The sequence below is a fragment of the Ranitomeya imitator genome, chromosome 1 (assembly GCF_032444005.1).
Source record: "Ranitomeya imitator isolate aRanImi1 chromosome 1, aRanImi1.pri, whole genome shotgun sequence".
NCBI lineage: Eukaryota > Metazoa > Chordata > Amphibia > Anura > Dendrobatidae > Ranitomeya > Ranitomeya imitator.
In genome coordinates, this window is record NC_091282.1 from 832,257,904 (window position 1) to 832,274,791 (window position 16,888).

General features: G+C 45.2%; 1 protein-coding gene across 1 annotated transcript in view; it reads right to left on the reverse strand.

Annotated features, from left to right (window-relative positions):
• The window catches only part of LINGO3 (leucine rich repeat and Ig domain containing 3), an 83,772-nt gene extending 67,917 nt beyond the window's left edge, over positions 1–15,855 (reverse strand). The window contains exon 1 of the mRNA XM_069740613.1: positions 15,772–15,855. The gene's annotated coding sequence lies outside the window, so the exon portion shown is untranslated. The remainder of the gene's footprint in view (positions 1–15,771) is intronic.
• Between the last annotated feature and the right edge of the window lie 1,033 nt (positions 15,856–16,888).

The window sequence follows — 16,888 nt, forward strand, 5'->3', positions numbered from 1 at the left end:
GGGGCAAATATAGACAAGTACAATAAACATGAGTAAAACAAGGCACACACAAGTACAGGAGGAGAGAGGACCCTGCCCACGAGGGCTTACAGTCTACAGGGGATGGGCGAGGATACACTAGGTGAGGGTAGAGCTGGTCATGTGGCGGTTCAGTATACTGGGGATCACTGCAGGTTGTAGGCTTGTCGGAAGAGGTGGGTCTTCAGGTTCCTTTTGAAGGTTTCCGTGGTAGGTGAGAGCCTGATGTGCTGGGGTAGAGAGTTCCGGAGTATAGGGGAAGCACGGGAGAAGTCTTGGATGCCGTTGTGGGAGGAAGAGATGAGAGAGGAGTAGAGAAGGAGATCATGAGATGATCGAAGGTTGCATATAGGTAGGTAACGGGAGACCATGTCACAGATGTATGGAGGAGTCAGATTGTGAATGGCTTTGTATGTCATTGTTAGTGTTTTGAACTGTAGCCTCTGGGCAATAGGAAGCCAGTGAAGGGCCTGGCAGAGAGGAGAGGCTGGGGAGTAAAGGGGAGACAGGTGGATTAGTCGGGCAGCAGAGTTTAGGATGGATTGGAGTGGTGCTAGAGTGCTAGAGGGGAGGCCAGAGAGTAGGAGGTTGCAGTAGTCGAGGCAGGAGATGATAAGGGCATGTACTAGTGTTTTTGTGGTTTCATGGTCAAGGAATGCACGGATCCGGGAAATGTTTTTGAGTTGGAATTGGCAAGAGGAGGCAAGGGCTTGGATATGTGGCTTGAAAGAGAGGGTAGAGTTAAGGATCACCCCAAGGCACCGAGCGTGCGGTACCGGGGAAAGTGAGCAGCCATTGACATTGATGGATAGGTTGGGTGGAGGGGTAGAGTGAAGTGGGGGAAAGATGATGAATTCTGTTTTGTCCATGTTCAGTTTTAGAAAACGAGCAGAAAGGAAGGATGAAATAGCAGACAGACATTGTGGGATTTTGGTCAGTAAGGAAGTGAGGTCGGGTCCAGATAGGTAGATCTGCGTGTCATCAGCGTAGAGATGATATTGTAAACCGTGGGATTCTATGAGCTATCCCAGGCTGAAGGTGTAGATGGAGAAGAGTAGAGGTCCTAGAACTGAGCCTTGGGGAACACGGACAGACAGGTGGCGAGATGAGAAGGTGGTGTGGGAGAGGGAGACACTGAATGTCCGGTCTGTTAGATATGATGAGATCCAGGATAGGGCCAAGTCTGTGATGCCAAGAGATGAGAGAATCTGTAACAGGAGGGAGTGGTCCACAGTGTCGAAGGCAGAAGACAGGTCCAGGAGGAGGAGGACAGAGTAGTGTCGCTTGCTCTTGGCGGTTAGTAGGTCATTGGTCACTTTAGTTAGGGCAGTTTCAGTTGAGTGATGTGTTCGGAAGTCAGATTGTAACCAGTCAAAGAGGGAGCAGGAGGAGAGGTGTGAGGACAGTTCAAGATGGACATGCTGTTCCAGTAGTTTTGAGGCATAAGGGGGAAGGGATATCAGACGATAGCTGGACACAGAGGATGGGTTGAGGGAGGGTTTTTTGAGGATAGGTTTGATTGATGTGTGTTTGAAGGAGGAGGGGAAGACACCATTTGTAAGTGAGAGGTAGAAGAGTTGTGTTAGGGTTGGGATGAAGACTTTTGTGAGATTAGGGATGAGGTGGGACAGAAGCGGGTCAAGGGTGCAAGTGGTGAGATGTGATCTTGATAGCAGGATGGAGAGCTGATCGTCTGTCATGGTGGAGAAGCTGGCTTTGGAACAGGGCTGAGAAGTCAAGAGGAGGGGCATTGGGGGCTGCGGGCCAAAGTTTTGTCTGATGTTATCTATCTTCTGCTTAAAGAAAGAGGCAAATTCTTCAGCTGAAATGAGAGGGGAGGGAGGAGATGCTGGGGGACGGATTAGAGAATTGAAAGTGTTGAAGAGCTGTTTATGGTTGTGAGTCAGGGAGGATATGAGAGATGAGAAGTAAGTTTGTTTTGCGGCAGTGAGCGCGGACTTGAAGCTGGCGAGGGACTGCTTGTATGCAGTGAAGTACTCAGCAGAACGAGATCTCTTCCATCGCCGTTCAGCGATCCTGGAAGCCCATCTCAGTTCTTTGGCCCAGCTGGTTAGCCAGGGCTGCCTGTTGATTCTGCGAGTTTTGCTATGCATGAGTGGGGCGGCCGAATCGAGTGTTGCTGTTATTGTGGTGTTATAAAAAGAGGCAGCAGCATCTGTGTCATGGAAGGAAGCTATGTCTGTAAGAGGGAGAAGGGACACAGAGAGTGATTGTAAATTGAGGTGTTTGAGATTTCTGCGAGGGTGAGTGAGTTTGTGGAGTAGAGGTTGCGCACTAGAAGGGGAGAGAGAAGAAAATGTCAGTAGGTTGTGGTCAGACAGGGGGAGGGGTGAGTTAGTGAGGTTAGTAAGGGAACAGAGGCGGGTGAAGATGAGGTCCAATGTGTGGCCATCTTTATGGGTCGCTGCAGATGACCATTGAGTGAGACCAAAGGAGACAGTGAGCGATAAAAGTTTAGAGGCGGCTGAGGTGGAAGTGTCAATGGGGATATTGAAGTCACCCGTGATGATAGTGGGGATGTCGGCTGAGAGGAAATAAAGTAGCCAGGTGGTGAAGTGTTATGGCTGGCAATCAGGCAACACAGCGTGCAGTAATCAGCGCACATACAGAGATCTGGCAAAAACCCAAAACAATAGGACGAGCTCTGAGACGTGGAATCTCTGTAGACTGCAGTACCTGAACTGTCCTCACACAACTGGAAGCAGCAGTGGATTGCGCCTAACAACTACCTATGCAACTCGGCACTGCCTGAGGAGCTGACTAGCCTGAAGATAGAAATACAAGCCTGACTTACCTCAGAGAAATACCCCAAAGGAATAGGCAGCCCCCACATATAATGACTGTTAGCAAGATGAAAAGACAAACGTAGGAATGAAATAGATTCAGCAAAGTGAGGCCCGATATTCTAGACAGAGCGAGGATAGCAAAGAGAACTATGCAGTCTACAAAAAACCCTAAAACGAAAACCACGCAAAGGGGCAAAAAAGACCCACCGTGCCGAACTAACAGCACGGCGGTGCACCCCTTTGCTTCTCAGAGCTTCCAGCAAAAGATAATAACAAGCTGGACAGAAAAAACAGAAAACAAACTAGAAGCACTTATCTAGCAGAGCAGCAGGCCCAAGGAAAGATGCAGTAGCTCAGATCCAACACTGGAACATTGACAAGGAGCAAGGAAGACAGACTCAGGTGGAGCTAAATAGCAAGGCAGCCAACGAGCTCACCAAAACACCTGAGGGAGGAAGCCCAGAGACTGCAATACCACTTGTGACCACAGAAGTGAACTCAGCCACAGAATTCACAACAGTACCCCCCCCTTGAGGAGGGGTCACCGAACCCTCACCAGAACCCCCAGGCCGACCAGGATGAGCCACATGAAAGGCACGAACAAGATCTGGGGCATGGACATCAGAGGCAAAAACCCAGGAATTATCTTCCTGAGCATAACCCTTCCATTTGACCAGATACTGGAGTTTCCGTCTAGAGACACGAGAATCCAAAATCTTCTCCACAATATACTCCAATTCCCCCTCCACCAAAACAGGGGCAGGAGGCTCCACAGATGGAACCATAGGTGCCACGTATCTCCTCAACAACGACCTATGGAATACATTATGTATGGAAAAGGAGTCTGGGAGGGTCAGACGAAAAGACACCGGATTGAGAATCTCAGAAATCCTATACGGACCAATAAAACGAGGTTTAAATTTAGGAGAGGAAACCTTCATAGGTATATGACGAGAAGATAACCAAACCAGATCCCCAACACGAAGTCGGGGTCCCACACGGCGTCTGCGATTAGCGAAAAGCTGAGCCTTCTCCTGGGACAAGGTCAAATTGTCCACTACCTGAGTCCAGATCTGCTGCAACCTGTCCACCACATAATCCACACCAGGACAGTCCGAAGACTCAACCTGTCCTGAAGAGAAACGAGGATGGAACCCAGAATTGCAGAAAAATGGAGAGACCAAGGTAGCCGAGCTGGCCCGATTATTAAGGGCGAACTCAGCCAACGGCAAAAATGACACCCAATCATCCTGGTCAGCGGAAACAAAACATCTCAGATATGTTTCCAAGGTCTGATTGGTTCGTTCGGTCTGGCCATTAGTCTGAGGATGGAAGGCCGAGGAAAAAGATAGGTCAATGCCCATCCTACCACAAAAGGCTCGCCAGAACCTCGAGACAAACTGGGAACCTCTGTCAGAAACAATATTCTCAGGAATGCCATGTAAACGAACCACATGCTGGAAGAACAAAGGCACCAAATCAGAGGAGGAAGGCAATTTAACCAAGGGCACCAGATGGACCATTTTAGAAAAGCGATCACAGACCACCCAAATGACAGACATCTTTTGAGAAACGGGAAGGTCAGAAATGAAATCCATCGAAATATGTGTCCAAGGCCTCTTCGGGACCGGCAAGGGCAAAAGCAACCCACTGGCACGTGAACAGCAGGGCTTAGCCCTAGCACAAATTCCACAGGACTGCACAAAAGCACGCACATCCCGCGACAGAGATGGCCACCAGAAGGATCTAGCAACCAACTCCCTGGTACCAAAGATTCCTGGATGACCGGCCAGCACCGAACAATGAAGTTCAGAGATAACTTTACTAGTCCACCTATCAGGGACGAACAGTTTCTCGGCCGGACAACGATCAGGTTTATTAGCCTGAAATTTCTGCAACACTCTCCGCAAATCAGGGGAGATGGCAGACACAATGACTCCTTCCTTGAGGATACTCGCCGGCTCAGATAACCCCGGAGAGTCGGGCACAAAACTCCTAGACAGAGCATCCGCCTTCACATTTTTAGAGCCCGGAAGGTATGAAATCACAAAATCAAAACGAGCAAAAAATAACGACCAACGGGCCTGTCTAGGATTCAAGCGCTTGGCAGACTCAAGATAAGTAAGGTTCTTATGATCAGTCAAAACCACCACGCGATGCTTAGCACCCTCAAGCCAATGACGCCACTCCTCGAATGCCCACTTCATGGCCAGCAACTCTCGGTTGCCCACATCATAATTACGCTCAGCAGCAGAAAATTTCCTGGAAAAGAAAGCACATGGTTTGAACACTGAGCAACCAGAACCTCTCTGTGACAAAACCGCCCCTGCACCAATCTCAGAAGCATCAACCTCGACCTGGAACGGAAGAGAAACATCAGGTTGACACAACACAGGGGCACAGCAAAAACGACGCTTCAACTCCTGAAAAGCTTCCACGGCAGCAGAAGACAAATTAACCAAATCAGCACCCTTCTTGGTCAAATCGGTCAATGGTCTGGCAATGCTAGAAAAATTACAGATGAAGCGACGATAAAAATTAGCAAAGCCCAGGAATTTCTGCAAACTTTTTAGAGATGTCGGCTGAGTCCAATCCTGGATGGCCTGAACCTTAACCGGATCCATCTCGATAGTAGAAGGGGAAAAGATGAACCCCAAAAATGAAACTTTCTGCACACCGAAGAGACACTTTGATCCCTTCACGAACAAGGAATTAGCACGCAGTACCTGGAAAACCATTCTGACTTGCTTTACATGAGACTCCCAATCATCTGAGAAGATCAAAATGTCATCCAAGTAAACAATCAAGAATTTATCCAGATACTCACGGAAAATGTCATGCATAAAAGACTGAAAAACAGATGGAGCATTGGCAAGTCCGAACGGCATCACCAGATACTCAAAATGACCCTCGGGCGTATTAAATGCCGTTTTCCATTCATCTCCCTGCCTGATTCTCACCAGATTATACGCACCACGAAGATCAATCTTAGTAAACCAACTAGCCCCCTTAATCCGAGCAAACAAGTCAGAAATCAATGGCAAGGGATACTGAAACTTAACAGTGATCTTATTAAGAAGGCGGTAATCAATACACGGTCTTAGCGAACCATCCTTCTTGGCTACAAAAAAGAACCCTGCTCCCAATGGTGACGACGATGGGCGAATATGTCCCTTCTCCAGGGACTCCTTCACATAACTGCGCATAGCGGTGTGTTCAGGTACGGACAAATTAAATAAACGACCCTTAGGGAATTTACTACCAGGAATCAAATCGATAGCACAATCACAATTCCTATGCGGAGGAAGGGCATCAGACTTGGACTCTTCAAATACATCCTGAAAGTCCGACAAGAACTCTGGGATGTCAGAAGGAATGGATGACGAAATAGACAAAAATGGAACATCACCATGTACTCCCTGACAACCCCAGCTGGTTACCGACATAGAGTTCCAATCCAATACTGGATTATGGGTTTGTAGCCATGGCAACCCCAACACGACCACATCATGCAAATTATGCAGTACCAAAAAGCGAATAACTTCCTGATGTGCAGGAGCCATGCACATGGTCAGCTGGGCCCAGTACTGAGGCTTATTCTTGGCCAGAGGTGTAGCATCAATTCCTCTCAACGGAATAGGACACTGCAAAGGCTCCAAGAAAAATCCACAACGTTTAGCATAATCCAAATCCATCAGATTCAGGGCAGCGCCTGAATCCACAAACGCCATGACAGAATATGATGACAAAGAGCACATTAAGGTAATGGACAAAAGGAATTTGGACTGTACAGTACCAATAACGGCAGAGCTATCGAACCGCCTAGTGCGTTTAGGACAATTAGAAATAGCATGAGTAGAATCACCACAATAGAAACACAGTCTGTTCAGACGTCTGTGTTCGTGCCGTTCTACTTTAGTCATAGTCCTGTTGCACTGCATAGGCTCAGGCTTACTCTCAGACAATACCGCCAGATGGTGCACAGATTTACGCTCGCGCAAGCGACGACCGATCTGAATGGCCAAGGACATAGACTCATTCAAACCAGCAGGCATAGGAAATCCCACCATTACATCCTTAAGAGCTTCAGAGAGACCCTTTCTGAACAAAGCCGCTAGTGCAGATTCATTCCACAGAGTGAGTACTGACCATTTTCTAAATTTCTGACAATATACTTCTACATCATCCTGACCCTGGCATAAAGCCAGCAGATTTTTCTCAGCTTGATCCACTGAATTAGGCTCATCGTAAAGCAATCCCAGCGCCTGGAAAAATGCATCAACATTACTCAATGCAGAATCTCCTGGTGCAAGAGAAAACGCCCAGTCCTGTGGGTCGCCGCGCAAAAAAGAAATAATAATCAAAACCTGTTGAATAGGATTACCAGAAGAATGAGGTTTCAAGGCCAAAAATAGCTTACAATTATTTCTGAAGCTCAGGAACTTAGTTCTGTCACCAAAAAACAAATCAGGAATCGGAATTCTTGGTTCTAGCATCGATTTCTGATCAATAGTATCTTGAATCTTTTGTACATTTACAACGAGATTATCCATTGAGGAGCACAGAGCCTGAATATCCATGTCCACAGCTGTGTCCTGAAGCACTCTAATGTCTAGGGGAAAAAAAAGACTGAAGACAGAGCTAAGAAAAAAAAATGATGTCAGGATTTCTTTTTTCCCTCTATTGGAAATCATTGAATTGGCTCCTTGTACTGTTATGGCTGGCAATCAGGCAACACAGCGTGCAGTAATCAGCGCACATACAGAGATCTGGCAAAAACCCAAAACAATAGGACGAGCTCTGAGACGTGGAATCTCTGTAGACTGCAGTACCTGATCTGTCCTCACACAACTGGAAGCAGCAGTGGATTGCGCCTAACAACTACCTATGCAACTCGGCACTGCCTGAGGAGCTGACTAGCCTGAAGATAGAAATACAAGCCTGACTTACCTCAGAGAAATACCCCAAAGGAATAGGCAGCCCCCACATATAATGACTGTTAGCAAGATGAAAAGACAAACGTAGGAATGAAATAGATTCAGCAAAGTGAGGCCCGATATTCTAGACAGAGCGAGGATAGCAAAGAGAACTATGCAGTCTACAAAAAACCCTAAAACGAAAACCACGCAAAGGGGCAAAAAAGACCCACCGTGCCGAACTAACAGCACGGCGGTGCACCCCTTTGCTTCTCAGAGCTTCCAGCAAAAGATAATAACAAGCTGGACAGAAAAAACAGAAAACAAACTAGAAGCACTTATCTAGCAGAGCAGCAGGCCCAAGGAAAGATGCAGTAGCTCAGATCCAACACTGGAACATTGACAAGGAGCAAGGAAGACAGACTCAGGTGGAGCTAAATAGCAAGGCAGCCAACGAGCTCACCAAAACACCTGAGGGAGGAAGCCCAGAGACTGCAATACCACTTGTGACCACAGAAGTGAACTCAGCCACAGAATTCACAACAGTGAAGTGGTCAAGAAAGGTAGAGATGGCTAGTTCTGGGGGGCGGTAGATGACAGCCAGCTGGAGATTGGAGGGGGAGTAGATGCGGACGGAGTGCACCTCGAACGAGGGAAGAGTAGCAGAGGGTGGTAGTGGAATTGGGCTAAAGGAGCAGGTATTGGACAGGAGCAAGCCAACCCCTCCACCACGTTTGTTGCTGGGGCGAGGGGTGTGAGAGGTGTAATCCACCATACGAAAGAACGGCTGGAGAGGCTGAGTCAGAGGGGGTAAGCCAGAGGTCGTGGATAAATGACAGTTTATTGCAGACAGCGCGTGCGTTCCATAGAGCTCCAGGTAGGGAAATTGGGGGATTGGGGGCTGGATGAATGGGTATGAGGTTACTGTGATTGCGAAGACATGTAGAGGATTGTGGCAGGGTGTCACGGTGCCTGAATATCTATGCTGCAGGGGAAGCTGCACACAGCAGTTGAGCAAAATGCCAAGTTACTAACCTGAACCCACAGGACCTTTGACATGAAACAGTGTACAGGTAATGAACAGGACCTAGACCATGTGACAGAGTGGGAGGAGGAAAAGGGGGCGGAGCCAGATGCCAGGGAAACAGAGAAGGGACAAGCACTAAAGAATTATCAAACAAGCAGAAGTCGTAGCCAGGAGATAACGAGGTACCAAAACAGAGAGGCAGAGGATCGTCAGAAGCAAAGCCAGAGTTCAGTAGCCAGGAACACAAACAGGGTAAAGCACAGAAAGCAAGACAACGCTATGCAAACCAGGCACACAATCCAGGAGTCACGCATACAGACAGAAACAGAATCTATAGCTGACAGAGAAACCAGGCTAGGAGCGAGTATAAATACCCCTCCCAATATAGAAAAGAGGCTAGCAAAAATTAACCCTGACAGGACATTAACCATGTCCTGACCATGACACAGGGGATTAGAAATGAGTGTGGGGATGTGATTAAGAGGGCCAGGATTTGGGGATATGTCACCAGCAATGAGGAGCAGTGGATAGAGCGTTAGAAGGTGGGAGCAGGATAGGTCATGATGTGGCCGTGTGTGCCTGGAAAGAAAGGATTGTATGTGTGGGAATAGTTCTGTGGAGGAGGTGAGGTGGCTGGGGAGGATGGAGGAAGAAATGACTAGTTCCTTACTGGGTGGAGGGATTACATTAAATAGGAAGAAATAAAGTAGTATGGGGGTGAATGTTAAAAGAAACCGAAACATTATAGTAGTTTTCAATTCTTTTACCTTCCAGTCAATTCCAGTCCAAATCTAGTCTAATTCATAGTAATTAAAAATCTGTAATTTAAAAGATGGAATTTCAAAGATGGTCAGACACGTCTGGTCAGACTCATGGCTTTTAATTTATGTGCACCTAAGGGCTCACAGCTGAGAGGGGGTATGTGGGTGTGTGTGTCCAGAGCACATGTTCACAGTTAAGCCAGGTCATAAAGAGGGGGTGGGGTCGATTGGTCACTCAGGTGTGCAAGGAAGATGCAAGAGGAGTGAAGTACAAATGGATAGAAAATAATGGGTAAGCAAAGCATGCCATGTGGCAATTACATGCACTTCACATAGACAGACATTGCAGGAAAAGCTGAGTAGATGAGCAGCATACCAGGTGGCAATTACATGCACTTCACATAGACAGACATTGCAGGAAAAGCTGAGTAGATGAGCAGCATACCAGGTGGCAATTACATGCACTTCACATAGACAAACATTGTAGGAAAAGCTGAGTAGATGAGCAGCATACCAGGTGGCAATTACATGCACTTCACATAGACAGACATTGCAGGAAAAGCTGAGTAGATGAGCAGCATACCTATATATATATATATATATATATATATATATATATATATATATATATATATATATAGGGTGGGCTATTTATATGGATACACCTAAATAAAATGGGAATGGTTGGTGATATCAACTTCCTGCTTGTTGCACATTAGTATATTGGGGGGAACTTTCAAGATGGGTGGTGACCATGGTGGCCATTTTGAAGTCGGGCATTTTGTATCCAACTTTATTTTTTCCAATGGGAAGAGGGTCATGTGACACATCACACTTGAGAATTTCACAAGAAAAACAATGGTGTGCTTGGTTTTAATGTAATTTTATTCTTTCATGAGTTATTTACAAGTTAATGACCACTTATAATGTGTTCAAAGTGCTGCCCATTGTGTTGGATTGTCAATGCAACCCTCTTCTCCCACTCTTGACACACTGATAGCAACACCGCAGAAGAAATGCTTGCACAGGCTTCCAGTATCCGTTGTTTCAGATGCTGCATATCCTGTATCTTCGCAGCATAGACAGTTGCCTTCAGATGTCCCCAGCATCTGAAACAACGGGCAGCACAATACAATGGGCAGCACTTTTAACACATTTTATAAGTGGTCATAAACTTGTAAATATCTCATGAAAGAATAAAGTTACAATAAAACCAAGCACACCACTGTTTTTCTTGTGAAATTCTCAATAACTTGGATGTGTCACATGACCCTCTTCCCGTTGGAAAAAATAAAGTTGGATCCAAAATGTCCGACTTCAAAATGGCCTCCATGGTCACCACCCATCTTGAAACGTTTTCCCCCTCCCATATACTAATGTGCCACAAACAGGAAATTGATATCACAACCATTCCCATTTTGTTTAGGTGTATCCATATAAATGACCCACCCTGTATATGTACCATATTTTTCGCTTTGTAAGACGCACTTTATTTCCCCCAAATTTGGAGGGAAATGGGGGTGCGTCTTACAAAGCGGATATACCGCTTACCGTTACTGTTGCAGGCTGGGATGAGGGGGTGTCCGCCACCGCTGCTGCTGCCCAGCGTGTCCTCTGTTGCCCAGGCTGATGCTGGAGTCTCCGGTGTTGCAGGGGGTTCTGCCAACATTTTGTGAAAGACCAGAGCCCCTGGCAGTTCGTCCATGCTTTCCTGTGCGATGGACTTCGGGAAAATGGGCGCTGGGAGGCGGCGCATGTGCAGATAAAGATCTCGGCACCAAGATCTCGGGAGATGAGATTTCAGAGCTGAGATCTCATCTCTCGAGATCTTGGTCCCAAGATCTCCATCTGCACATGCGCCGCCTCCCAGCGGCCGTTTTCCCAAAATTCACCACACAGGAAAGCATGGACGAACTGCCGGGGGGCTCTGGCCTTTCACAAAATGTCAGCAGAGAACTCCACAGAATCGGAGACACTCCTGCAGCACCAGAGACACCCCTACAGCACCAGAGACACCCTTGCAGCACAGGAGCCCCCCTCCAGCACAGGAGCCCCACCTGCAGCACAGGAGCCCCCCTGCACACCCCCTCATCCCAGCCTGCAGCAACGCTCCACTTATGCCTCCTCCAGCAGCGACCCTGGGACCCTGCTTCACCACAGCCACCTCCCCTGGTAAACAATATGAAGCACCACCAATTTATTAAAACATTTTTTTTTCCTATTTGTCTCCTCAAAATTTGGGGTGCGTCTTATAATGCGGAGCGTCTAACAAAGCGACAAATATGGTATATACTGTATATATATATATACAGTGGGGCAAAAAAGTATTTAGTCAGTCAGCAATAGTGCAAGTTCCACCACTTAAAAAGATGAGAGGCGTCTGTAATTTACATCATAGGTAGACCTCAACTATGGGAGACAAACTGAGAAAAAAAAATCCAGAAAATCACATTCTCTGTTTTTTTAACATTTTATTTGCATATTATGGTGGAAAATAAGTATTTGGTCAGAAACAAACAATCAAGATTTCTGGCTCTCACAGACCTGTAACTTCTTCTTTAAGAGTCTCCTCTTTCCTCCACTCATTACCTGTAGTAATGGCACCTGTTTAAACTTGTTATCAGTATAAAAAGACACCTGTGCCCACCCTCAAACAGTCTGACTCCAAACTCCACTATGGTGAAGACCAAAGAGCTGTCAAAGGACACCAGAAACAAAATTGTAGCCCTGCACCAGGCTGGGAAGACTGAATCTGCAATAGCCAACCAGCTTGGAGTGAAGAAATCAACAGTGGGAGCAATAATTAGAAAATGGAAGACATACAAGACCACTGATAATCTCCCTCGATCTGGGGCTCCACGCAAAATCCCACCCCGTGGGGTCAGAATGATCACAAGAACGGTGAGCAAAAATCCCAGAACCACGCGGGGGGACCTAGTGAATGAACTGCAGAGAGCTGGGACCAATGTAACAAGGCCTACCATAAGTAACACACTACACCACCATGGACTCAGATCCTGCAGTGCCAGACGTGTCCCACTGCTTAAGCCAGTACATGTCCGGGCCCGTCTGAAGTTTGCTAGAGAGCATTTGGATGATCCAGAGGAGTTTTGGGAGAATGTCCTATGGTCTGATGAAACCAAACTGGAACTGTTTGGTAGAAACACAACTTGTTGTGTTTGGAGGAAAAAGAATACTGAGTTGCATCCATCAAACACCATACCTACTGTAAAGCATGGTGGTGGAAACATCATGCTTTGGGGCTGTTTCTCTGCAAAGGGGCCAGGACGACTGATCCGGGTACATGAAAGAATGAATGGGGCCATGTATCGTGAGATTTTGAGTGCAAACCTCCTTCCATGAGCAAGGGCATTGAAGATGAAACGTGGCTGGGTCTTTCAACATGACAATGATCCAAAGCACACCGCCAGGGCAACGAAGGAGTGGCTTCGTAAGAAGCATTTCAAGGTCCTGGAGTGGCCTAGCCAGTCTCCAGATCTCAACTCTATAAAAAACCTTTGGAGGGAGTTGAAAGTCTGTGTTGCCAAGCGAAAAGCCAAAAACATCACTGCTCTAGAGGAGATCTGCATGGAGGAATGGGCCAACATACCAACAACAGTGTGTGGCAACCTTGTGAAGACTTACAGAAAACGTTTGACCTCTGTCATTGCCAACAAAGGATATATTACAAAGTATTGAGATGAAATTTTGTTTGTGACCAAATACTTATTTTCCACCATAATATGCAAAAAAAATGTTAAAAAAACAGACAATGTGATTTTCTGGATTTTTTTTTCTCAGTTTGTCTCCCATAGTTGAGGTCTACCTATGATGTAAATTACAGACGCCTCTCATCTTTTTAAGTGGTGGAACTTGCACTATTGCTGACTGACTAAATACTTTTTTGCCCCACTGTATATATATATATATATATATATACTGTATGTATAGTATATATATTACCTGTAGTGATGAACAAATGTGCTCGGATAAGGTGTTATCCCAGCATGCTAGTGTGCTAACCGAATGTTTGAGTCCCTCACGGCTGTTCAACAGTTGCAAGTGCAACACATGTAGGTACTGCCTGTTTGTTAGGCAATCCCTGCATGTGTTGTGGCTGTTGAACAGTCACAAGAGATGCAGGCGTGGGGATTTGAACATATTAGGCAATCACTGCACGTGTTGCGGATGTCGAACAGCAGTGAGACATGCAGGTGCGGGAACTCAAACATATGTTTCGCCGAAGACACCGAAGACACTGGGTTAGCACAGGAGAATGCTCGGATAACACCTTTTCCAAGCACGTTCACTCATCACTAATCACCTACATATGGTTAGGTTCGTATCTGTAGAGGAGGCTCTGAACTGATTCTTTTACTTCTGCGTGAAGAAATCATCACAGCATTCATCACTATTTTGTGGAAGGTAAATGGCAGACACCCTAACAGAGCTCTGACATACCCCACCATAGACAATGGTTCTTACTGCAACATTGGTATCCATCATATGTCTGATCGGGAATACCATCATTTTTTGTTTCCTGATACTGTGATAAAAAAAGGAGCTGCAGATGTAAACCTAGCCGTTTATGGTACATATGGAAGATTTTGCGGCATCCACGGACATCCAAGAGATCAGATGAGACCTAGAACTGTTTCCTGGTATAATTAAAACAAGCGTGAAAGTGGCAGACATTTTCCTAACAGCATCAATGAGGCACAAATTGATTCTCAGCAGTATAGAAAAGTAAGACCTGTCAGTCTCTTGTGCTGGCATTTTCAATGCGGCTGACACAACCTGGCTGTGCACAATGTTTTGCCAGTGGGTTACCAAATGCTGTGTGTCATAAATGATCAAGGAAAGCTATACTAGAGCTCCACGTACTGTATTATTAGCAGCCCTCGCATTTGTTCCCAAGTCATTTTTTTGTATAATTACTTTTTCAAACTATACAGAGACCACATTTTTATATTTCAAAGACCTGGCTATGCCTAATTGTGCATGCACTGTGCCGGAGAATCACAATGGCGTCTCCAGCTCATGTATAATATCGAATAGTTCACACTTGTTTCCAATAAAGAATTGAAGCAAATAATTTGCAAGAAATGTGTATAATGTGACTTTACACTTAGCGAAAAGCTTGTCACTTAAATGACATATAAAGTCAAAAGCTTGTCACAAAGCGTCCTTAGGAGGCAGATTGCTGCTAGATTTTCACTTCAAATGACCAAAGGTAATATACATTTGGAATATAATTGACCTATTTCATGACTGTGAGTGAAAACGAAAATCTCATTAGGGGGAATAGAAGCATTTTATTCTGCTGTAACCGTAATGACTTTTCTCATTGTAAATATTTCTGTGTGTTAATGGCAGCTCAGGCAACCGTTTTGATAATGAATTTTCTGGACAATAGTCTGATTGGGGTCAAAATCGTTTGTGTAAACCTAGCATTAGTTCCATTCCTCCATACAATCCATTGAGGGTGATTTACTCCTGTTATTATCTTTGACATATAATATGCCCTTATTATCAAACGAGGCATGAAACACTGTTATTAGGAGGCTGCGTGATGTAATGTATTGACTGCCTATGAGCATGATACATTGTTATTAGCAGGGTGCGTATGATGTTCTGGTTGCAGTGCGATACTTTTCGTAGCTTTTAAATCATGAAACGTCTACATGATTGATAGTCTATGCTTGGCTACATGTGTTTTGTTCTAGTGGTTTGGTGAATGTGTTGTTTGTTGCACCGGAGGATGTGATATTCGCCTTTTCGGTGCATAGTAGCAGGAACAAAAACACTTGCCCTGAAGTCTTTTCTGTCTACACCGAACACGCAAAGCAATTGCAGTCATTCTTAAAAAACAAAGCTAGCAAGATGGGAATATATCTACAGCGAAGCAGGCACACATTCCTCTACACCGCGTGACCCCAATTGTAGGTTGTGTATAGGCAACGATATCTACTGATCATAAGGTTGTGCTGAAGAACATAACATAGTAGCCTTATTTTTTTTCTCTATGTTAAAATGTGTGCAGTGTACCATTGATGAATGTTTTCCGTCGGTGGATGCTACGCTATATTACGCTGCAAACCACTGTTATCATTCAAGTATTGATGCCCAATACGTTTCCCTTACTGCACCCCAGCCTGCACTGCAGCTCCCGGTGCTCATCAAGTCCTGACCCCATATGCATGCATCTGATTTAGTGGGTCCGCAATACATCCAACACTCACTGTGCTTGTGTCCTTCTTGTGTCTCTCTCCCTCCTCATCCTCCTACAGCTACACTCAGTGTGTGTCCCAGTGTCTCCTCGGTGTGTCCCTCCTCCCAATCACTCTGTGCTGTTCCCTTGCTGCTCAAACATATCATTGGGCTGCAGCATGCCTCAGTCAGTGACTCCCCCTCCTGCCACCCCTTTCCTCATTCTCATTCTCCCCCTGTCTATTCTCATCACCCCTTCTCTGCATTCCCTTTTACCTATTGTCTTACCCATTGCCTCATCTCCTATAGGTATACCTTTTTTCTCCTCTTTTTGTGTCATTCTTTGAAGTACACTTTCTAAATAGAGGTTAGAAAAACTTTGATATTTGCTTCATCTGTATTTCGACAAATCTGGTGGTCGAGTTTAATGTAATTTAAAAATAAAAATTAAAAATTACCTAAGAAAAAATTCAGCAACAAAATAATAATAAATTGCAAAATATCAGAAAAGAGCCTCCAAATGTACACTTCTTATGGAAAGACAAGAAGGACATTAAATGCACGATCAAAGTGACAGGCACTAAAGTTAATAAGAAAAATATAAGAACAAGAGAGAGAAAAAATAAATCAATGTCAAATCAAGTCAATAAAGAAAATTTAAATACAAACTAAGGAGTATTATAAAATAATGAAAAAAAAACACAAAAAAACATTGAGGATGATGAGAAAACTTGTTACGGTAATTTTCTCTATTAGTAGTAATTTAGTAAACTATTAAATGTGGCTTAGTGGACTTTAGTTAATAAGGATTTGAGCCTTGGTTGCATCCGCAGTAAGTCATATGACAGACAAGTTTCTTATCTCTTAATCTTAACACAAATTTTGCTGCACTAGAACAAATCTAGAACTGGATTGGATGTGGAAGTAAAGGGAAAACTTGTATAAAAAAACAGATTGTAAGCGACTGCAGCTCCAAGAGATGTGCAGAAGCGTTTCTTCACAAAAAGGTGTTTGCGAAGCATCCAAAATGGGCCTCATGCTGACTAATAAAGAGCAGAAGGTATGACTATCTAAAGGTATCTAAGAAAGAAAAACAGCCCTAAGCCTTGATGCTGCTTAAGGAAAGTCAACACTCTGAACTTTAGGCTA